Source organism: Rutidosis leptorrhynchoides, chromosome 10, assembly GCF_046630445.1.
Source record: "Rutidosis leptorrhynchoides isolate AG116_Rl617_1_P2 chromosome 10, CSIRO_AGI_Rlap_v1, whole genome shotgun sequence".
Lineage (NCBI taxonomy): Eukaryota > Viridiplantae > Streptophyta > Magnoliopsida > Asterales > Asteraceae > Rutidosis > Rutidosis leptorrhynchoides.
Window position 1 is genome coordinate 70871013 of NC_092342.1, and position 10260 is coordinate 70881272.

Below are 10260 nucleotides of genomic sequence, written 5' to 3' on the forward strand. Positions count from 1 at the left end.
TACATATATATATATATATATATATATATATATATATATATATATATATATATATATATATATATGGGCAAGATCAATGGGGAAGTAACCAATCGGGGGGAAGCGGGGGGAAGCAAAAAAAAATTCATTTTTTTAGAATTTTTTTTTTCCGGCATCAAGATCACACGAAAATATGAACATTTAGAAGAGACACTTCGTGATGAATGTCATTATTTATGCGGGATAACGATCGACAAAAATAATGTGATGACCCAGAAATTTCCGACCAAATTTAAACTTTAATCTTTATCTGATTCCGACACGATAAGCAAAATTTGTAATGTTGAGTCTCAGAAGTTTTGAAATCTATAATTATGTAATCAATTACCCATTGACTATGCTCGACGATTCACGAACAATTTGTTTGTAAATAAATATGTAACTAAATATCTATATAAATGTAAGTATATATGATAACTAAAAATAATAAAATATAATCTAAACAATTGATTTAAAAATGTAAGATAAGTTACAAAATAATTATGTAGAAATGAATTTATATATAAATATTAAATATTCAAATATATTAATATATAATTTAAGCATAAAAAAAATAATAATAATGAGATGTAAAGTTAACATATTATTTAAAATGACAAGATAGAATATAAATGATATATCAATATCATTATTATTACTTTCATTATTATTACTAATTACTAATGGTAATATTGATATTAATATTTGTAATATTAATATTATTAATTTTAATATGAGGTATATATATATATATATATATATATATATATATATATATATATATATATATATATATATATATATATATATAAGAGTTGATAAGTATAGGTTGATATATCATTATTAATATAATATTAATATTAACAATCATAATATTCACATTAATATAATTAATTTTAAAAATATTATTAATAATAAGTATTATTATCATTATTATTATTAAACTTATTATTGATATCATTATTATTACTTTTATTTGTTATTAGCAGTATTATTACTATTGTAATTGTATTATTATCATTATTATTTCTAATATTATTTGATTCATAACTATTAAATATTGAAATTTGTATAATTAATGTTATTATAATTCATTGTTTACATAGTATACAAATATATATATAAATTTGATATCTAATTGTACAAATACAGATATATATATATATATATATATATATATAAATACATATATACATATAGAATACATAATTATAAATATAAATACATATATAAATATTATATATATTATTACGGCATATCTAAAAAATATATATAAGAAAAATTACGTTCTTCTGTTTCCAGTCGTTATCCAAACCAAAAGGTGATTGGTTTTTGTTCATTCAAGTCGTACAAATCTGTATTAAGTCACAAGGAAAACTCCAAAATCTGTTAGCCATTGTTTTCACTTCTAATATTTTTTTAAAAAGTCTGTACGATCGATTACTTTTGTCAAATTCCCTTTTTGCCATAAAACAGCCAAATTAACTCGTGTTATTGGGGAGATTTCGATCAGTGTTTTCATTATCATTATCACATAACAATTAATACCTTTTGTATCGATCAAAAAAATTCAAACAGAAAGAGTAGGAAGCTAGTCGACCCTGTTCTAGTAACTTTTTTCTAAAATTTCGAGTTCTTAATTTATTTCAAATTCTATTAATGCGGTTATGTTCTAAAGCCTTCATTTAAACTATCTGGAAGGATTCAAGGTTCAATTTGTCCTATCAAATTCAAATTTGGGAGTCAAAGGTATTTTCCTAAAAAGTCAAAATATGTGTTCATCTCCAAATTCGTAATCGTTTTAAGATTTCTGTTGAAATTGAAGATCCAGAAAGATTCTAAACATGTTTTAAAACCTTTTTCATGTTAAGGTCTCAGTCTAAAACATTCAAAAAATATCGATTTGGATTCCTAGTTCATACGCGTGCATTTTTTTTCTGTCACAGCGTTTTTTTAATTTTTCTTTCTTTCTTTTCTGAATTAACCAATCACAGGAAATCGGTTATGTATAAATATTAAGTCCTAAAGTTAATAAGAAAACAAGAATCGCTAGTTGTGTGATTTCTGGTCGACATATATGTGAAGGAGAAGGGTGAGAACAGATAAGGTTTATAAGGAATTAGATGTGAGGTTATATCAGAAAATAGGCAACAGCCTGGACGGTTAAAGGAAGTGACGGGTATTCGAGAGGTCGGGGGTTCGAGTCCCTGTTGGGACAGTATTTTTTTGGGGACGATTTTCATTGAAGGTAGCCTAACAATATTTCATTTACTATGTTATTATTATTATTATTATTATTATTATTATTAATATATATTGTTGTTATTATTAATATTGTTATTATTAGTTAGTATTATTATTACTAGTATTATTGTTATCATTGTTATTATGACTACAAATGAAATTCTTATCATTTTTATTATTATTATTACTAGTATAAGTATTATTATTATTATTATTATTATTATTATTATTATTATTATTATTATTATTATTATTATTATTATTATTATTATTATTAGGATTATTAATTATTATTACGAGTATCATTTAGTGAACCATTACTAAAATTTTTATTTGTAATAAAATGGTTATCTTTATAGTTACTAATAATATCAATAATATTACTGTTATCATTACGACTATGAGTACCTTTATTTTAAACTATAATTTTATTTAAAAACTAGGTAGTATCATTATCATTAACATTATGAGTATTATTAAACTTATTATCTTATATAAATTATCATTAAATCTAATAGTATTATTATCTATACCTTAATATTTTCATTGACTTAACTAACAAATGATATTCAAATAACACTATATTTAATAACGCAAAAGCAAACTATATTAATATCTTATGTTTTTAAAAAATAAATAAAATGAATACAATGAAACATATATATTATTGATATTAAAACATATATTACTAATAATATATAAGATCGTTCGATTACAAGTATATGTATTAATGAATACACAAATGATATAGGTTCGTGAATCCGAGGCCAACCCTATACTTGTTCAATGACGTTATATGTATTTTTACTACAAAATACTGTATGGTGAGTTTCATTTAATCCCTCTTTACTCATTACATTTTTGGGCTGAGAATACATGCAAATGCTTTATTAACTGTTTTACAATATTTATATGCGTGAGTTTCATTTGCCTTTTTACCCTTTATATTTTTGGGCTGAGAATACATGCGCAATATTTATAAATGTTTTACAAAATAGACACAAGTACGTGAAACTACATTCTATGGTTGAATGATCGAAATCGAATATGCCCCTTTTTATTAAGTCTGGTAATCTAAGAATTAGGGAACAGACACCCTAATTGACGCGAACTCTAAAGATAGATCTATCGGGCCCAACAAGCCCCATCCAAAGTACCGGATGCTTTAATACTTCGAAATATATATCATGTCCGAAGGAGGATCCCGGAATGATAGGGGATATTTTATATGTACATTGTGAATGTCGATTACCAGGTGTTCAATCCATATGAATGATTTTTGTCTCTATGCATGGGACGTATATTTATGAGAACTGAATATGGAAATCTTGTGGTCTATTAAAATGATGATAATGGTTATTTATGCTAAACTAATGAACTCACCAACCTTTTGGTTGACACTTTAAAGCATGTTTATTCTCAGGTTTGAAAGAAATCTTCCGCTGTGCATTTGCTCACTTTAGAGATATTACTTGAAGTCATTCATGACATATTTCAAAAGACGTTGCATTCGAGTAGTTGAGTGCATCAAGATTATTATTAAGTCAATTATAGTTGGATGTATTATGAAATGATATGCATGTCGTCAATTTTCAATGAAATGAAAGTTTGTCTTTTAAAAACGAATGCAATGTTTGTAAAATGTATCATATAGAGGTCAAGTACCTCGCGATGTAATCAACTATTGTGATTCGTTTATAATCGATATGGACTTCGTCTGGATGGATTAGGACGGGTCCTTTCAAATAACATTCAAGATAATATTGTTCGTGAAGAATATGAACGTCTTTTTTTCATGTTTTGTGAAGTAAAATTTAGCCCGATTTAGAGTTTAGAGTTTAGGGTTTAGGGTTTGGTGTTTTGGGTTTATTCCATAAACCCAAAACCCTAAACCATAAACCCTAAACCCTAAACTCTAAACCGTTCGTGTTAAAAACTCAATCTAAATCCTAAATCTAAACCCTAAATCTAAACCCTAAACCCTAAATTTCTAAACCCTAATATCTAAACCCTATAAACCCTAATATCTAAACCCCAATAGCTAAAACCTCAACATATGCTCGAAAAACACGATAATTGTTATATATTACTTCTTCGAGCGTTTTCCCGCCAAAATAAGAACATTTATCACAAAGTGTCTCTACTAAATGTTCATATTTTCATCTCATCTATAATATTCGTGAACAAAGTTTTTTCAAAAAACGAAAAAAAAAAGTTTTTGCTTCCCCCCGCTTCCCTCCGAATGGTTACTTCCCTCCGAATGGTTACTTCCCTCTTGATCCTACCCCTATATATATATAAAATAGATAATTAATTTGGGGCCTTGCCTTTAAAAAAAAAAAAAAAAAAAATTAATTTAAGATATCATATAATTGAATACTAGAAAATACATTTGAAACTTGGAAATAGGAAAAAATAAAAGTACTCTCCGTAATAAATTACATATATGTGTCGCGAAAAGGTTAAAATAAATCAGATTCAAAGGGGGTGGTTTGTTTGTTAGCAATTTGGAAGTGGAATCGTGTTGACTCTTTTGGTGTCTTCTTACCTTATTTAATTGCAATGGCTGCTTCATTTTTTTTTATTATCAATATCATATCAATATCAATATATATATAGTATATCGTATTAACAAATTTGATTTAATATTAATATCAATATCATATCAATATATATATATATGGTATAGAGTATTAACAATTTTGATTTAATATTAACTAGGTCCGGCTCGGCCCGCGCGATGCGGCGGAACTTTTCGGATTGAATATTCATATTTAACGTATCATTCTATATGTATAAAAATTAAGAACGCGTTGTGGCGGGTGTGTTTGGATACACGTGGTTAGTACCTAGTATACCTAATGGAATGCGCGTTTTTAACGCCAGAAAAATCGTTTAATTTGGGTTGTTTATCATACGTGTATGTATATGTATGAAAGATAGTCCGAAATATGTAGCGGTTTTTTAAAAAACGTATGTTTTACGTGTAGTTAGTTGCATTGTGTTCGTAAAATTATTTCGAGTTGAATGGTGATGTCGAAAAAATTTAACGTGTGACGAGCGGGAAGATATGGACCGCTAAAAATTTGGGTGGAGTTTGTTTAAGGTTTTTTAATAAAATAATAATTTACAGTTTTTACCCTTGAAAAGTTGACAACTTTAACGTTGTTTGAGGGGTAGTTTTATAAATTGTTATGGTTGTCGTTTGAAAACGCTTGAGAGCCTAAAACGACCTAAATCTCCATCTATTTTACTCCCTCCGTCCCTAAATTATTGTCCAGTATTCCATTTTGGGATGTCCCAAATTAATTGTCTACTTCCATAAATAGAAAGGAAAGGAGATATTTCATTGGTGGATCTGGAGAGAGAAGATATTTCATTGGTGGAGAAATAAAGTTAGTGGGATTTTCTAAAACTGTGTGTTTTTTGTCTGGGGACAATTAATCTGGGACGGAGGGAGTAGTATATAAAGGATTAATTAATATTCAATATAATATAATATAAATATTAAAGATCATATTAAAATGATAAAATTTTGTTGATGGTTCCTGAAGTTTGTATTAAACATTGCATATGACTTTAAAATAATTTTTGACTTCGTTGACCTCGATATTTTAATATATTCTCTGGATGACCTTGGATTTAACAAATGTAAAAATTTGTTCCATTAAGTTGGTCACGAAAGTAGCAACGGAGGGGTAATTTGGTCAGTGTACCCTTGTGTAGATCATAAAAAGTAACAGTTGACATATGACAAACGAAATCAAATCGGTTAAATAAATAAAAGGAAATCTATGATTTAAATGATGGAGCATTCACTCCTTCATCCATAACTCCAAAAAATACATTACAATTTACAATCTTAATTAATATGAACTTCTAATTCCATTAAATTCAACAAATTTTAAATGTTCGCGGAAAGTTGATTTTTCAATTAACAACAAGATTATAAGCAACTGCAATTTTATAAAATTCCAAATCTTTCGTCATCTTTGCATTTGATACCAAAGACGACACCATGACAAATCTCGAGATTGTAAACTTACTTTAGATTTCGGAAACTCACACCAGATCAACGGAACCTCAATCAGAAACTCACTTCCGATTTCAGAAAATTTTCAAATCGGCTAGTCACGATTTCAGGTTTGTCATGGTTACACCTCCGCTTGGTTCCAGTAGTGGTAATGGTGGAAGTGGGAGAACACGATGAGGCCAACTAGTAAATAAGTTGTAGACCAGGTAAGATGTTTTCTGGATGTGCTTTTGAAACCCAGGAACACTTGTGATGATGAAGAAATGGTGATATTTTGTAAAAGGAGAAATAATGGTGGTTTTTTTAGTTGTGTCGGCATCAGGATGATGACCAAAATCATCCAAGAAACTTTCACCAAAATACCCCTCAGCTGCTACTCACATGACCAATTTAACGTAACAAATTTAATATTTGTTAAATCCAAGGTCATACAAAAATTATAAAATCGGGGTCAACAAAGTTAAAAAATTAGTTTAAGATCGCATGCAACGTTTAATACAAAGTTCAGAGACCATTGTAGGATTAATTGCAAGGTACAACATATAATTATATGGCCAACATCATTTAAGCCTTCGGGGTCACACACATATACACCGAGACGTCAAATAAAATATATGTATGATGTATATATATTACTCAAGTAACAAAATAGTAAATCAAAATTAATTCATTTACTATTCATATGAATAGTAAATGAAACGAAATTAATTAATTTACTATTCACATGAAAGCGACATGATAGAAATTATTAATTATAAGTTACATAACATACCCCTAAAGTATTTGAGAAATACGACTTTTTAAAATAAAATCAAACATGATTTTATTGACTAATGAAAAGCAATTTTGTTTATTTTGTTTTGAACTCCCGTGACATGTGAAACTCAACCACTACAACTCAACTCTATTATTACAAATCTTTTTCTATATATTGATTTGATGATCACAATGATAAAAACACATACATACAACAAAGAGTTGGAGAGAGTTTCATAAGTACGTACATCTTATATCCATCTCAAAACTAGCTTTGAGAGCATAACGAAAAGAAAAGAAAATGCAAAGTGAAATCGTATGAGGAGTATTACTTTTTAATTATTTCACACAATAAATCAAGGGTTGATTAATTTGTTACTTGGGTTTGGAATAGCATCCATTGACGGTCGTTTGAAGTGTAGTGTGGACTATCCTAAGAGACGGTCATATTTTTGATCGTAGGTTTCTCTTCTTCAATCAGTTTCTTCAAGAAAAGTATATCGTTTACTCACTTTGTGAATTACATATTTTGACAATTATTAGTGGTGTAACTGGATCTTTGGTATCGTTAATCATGTGCATGTTTTATTAAATTTAAATATATGAATATTTAATTTTGTAAATGGTTTATAAAATAATAATTGATTATTATTTTAACTATCCGCTGCGTTAATCTGATTTAAAATTACACACGATTTTCCAACAGTGGTATCCGAGCCGCTTTTACACCATCTTAATTGTCGCGTGATTTTCTTTAGATTTAGCTTTATGATGAATTGGTAAAAGTCGAAACCTTTTTGGGTTTTAAAGTCAACACGGTTGATTTAGACTTAACCTTATGACGCACAAATATGATTTAAAGAATATCACTATTTTAAATTGTAGATTTAATTGTTATGGCTTGAATATTTATTATAATTGTTGATTGTTATATTCCATGGTGATGTGTGCAGCGGAGGGGTACGAATATACTATTATTTTTATTACGGAATACGATACAAATTACACAAATTTTAATTTAATTTATTTACAGATGGGATATACCTAAACCTTGCTACAACACTTATAGGCAGTGTACCTAATCGTATAGTAGTGTAGTTTTTAGTAAGTCCGATTCGTTCCACAGGGAGACGGCTTATTACGTACACTATATTTTTAAACAATTATATTTGTATAAATATATATATATATATATATATATATATATATATATATATATATATATATATATATATATATATATATATATATATATATATATATATATATATTAGTAATATAATATTATTATTATTATTATAAAAGGGGGGTTTTACCGTTTAATGACCGGTTTGTTGATTTTAAATAAAGCGTAAAGATAAATGACGATAATATAAATGACAGAATTTAAATTGCGATAAAGTAAATTGCAGTAATTAAAATGACAGTAAATAAAAGTACGATGAAATATGAAATAAAAGTATTATGCTTATTTAAACTTCCGTAATCATGATGTTTGACGTTTTGATTTTAATCTATTACCCTAGGTTAATTGTCCTTTGTCCTGGTTTATTTGATACCTATCTGATTTTTGTCCATAATAATCTATCGGTCATAATTATAAAATGCTCGTCAAATTAACCTTATTCCCGAAGTCAAATATTCCAACTAATTAGGAATTTGAGCTGTAACAAGGTTTTAATACTTTGTTATAATTACACCAGGTTATCGACTGCGTGTAATCCAAGGTTTTAATACTTTGTTAACAATTACACCAATTATCCTTGTATGTAATCCACCCCTATTTTAATTAGTCCATGATACATTAATTTATTCACTTTGGCCATAATGAATAATCAATTATCCAATCCAATTGATTAATTAAATGATTGTAAACGATGTCGTATAAACGTCACTAAATAGGACATTCGTAATCATTTTAATAATTATTAGATTAACTAATTTGAAGATAGGTTTGACAGGTTCCAATGAATTGTCATTCAATTAGACAATACCCCCCACCTATTAATAGTCAATAGTCTAATGTTCACAAATGTCGGTCTTTTGTCCAAATCCAAATTATGGTACAAAATCCAATAACCCCGTCTTAATATTTTAGCCCAACATCATGTTTACTTCGACTCAAATAAGCATAATAATAACTTAGTTACGAGACATTAATTTAAAAAGGAAGAACATAGCTTACAGTGGTATCTAATCACGTAGCGTTACACGGATAGAGTTCCGACTTACAAAACCTTAAAACATTCTTACAATAACCTTATTATTATTAACTTAAAATTAAAATTAAAATTATAAAATATAAATATAAATATAAATTGAGAGAGATAGATAGATAGAAAATGGGTTATGGATTCGGCAGAAGCTTGTGCCTTTTATAGGCAGATTTTGAATTTGGCTGCTCCGCGAGTGCGGAGGTTTTGTACCTCACAGCTCCGCGAGTGTGGAGCTTCGGATTCCAGCTCACCAATTTTTGGCCATTTGCTTGTCGACATAATTAATAAATATATATAATATATATAATTTATATAATTATATATATATTATATTATATTTTTGTGCATAGTTGACTTGTAATTTTAGCTCTGTTGACTGGCGCGTTGATGCTCGGATCATGTCTCGGTTCCGGATTTTCGAACGCTTTTTCGTATGCTTAGATATCTTGTACTTTGCGTTTCGCGGCTTGTACTTTTGTCATTTTTAGACATTATTCATCAATAAATTGAACTATTTGGATTGTATCTTGTACATTTGAGCTTTTTGGTCATTTGCATTTTCAAATCGTCGTTTTCTTCTTTTGTCTTCGCACTTATTTATTTAAACGAATATTACATAAAAATAGAACAATTGCAACTAAAAGCTTGTCTTTCTGGAAGGATAATGCTATGAAATATATGTTCGTTTTTAGCATTATCAAATATCCTCACACTTGAACGTTGCTTGTCCTCAAGCAATACAGAACTTTGAAACTAAATCACACTTCATTCGAATCACTTTTTTATTCTTATACTTTATACATCGGTGATTTTGATACGGTGGTATAAACAATGATAGTAAAAATATGGTTTACAGTCCCACATGACTATGAAAATTTAGATCCTTTAAGAAATTGGATCTTTATGAAAACATTTGATCTTTTGAAAATTCATTCTAGCTTTTACCCTAGATAAGTTTTCCGGAATAACCCTTCACCGGTGTTTGCAAATTGT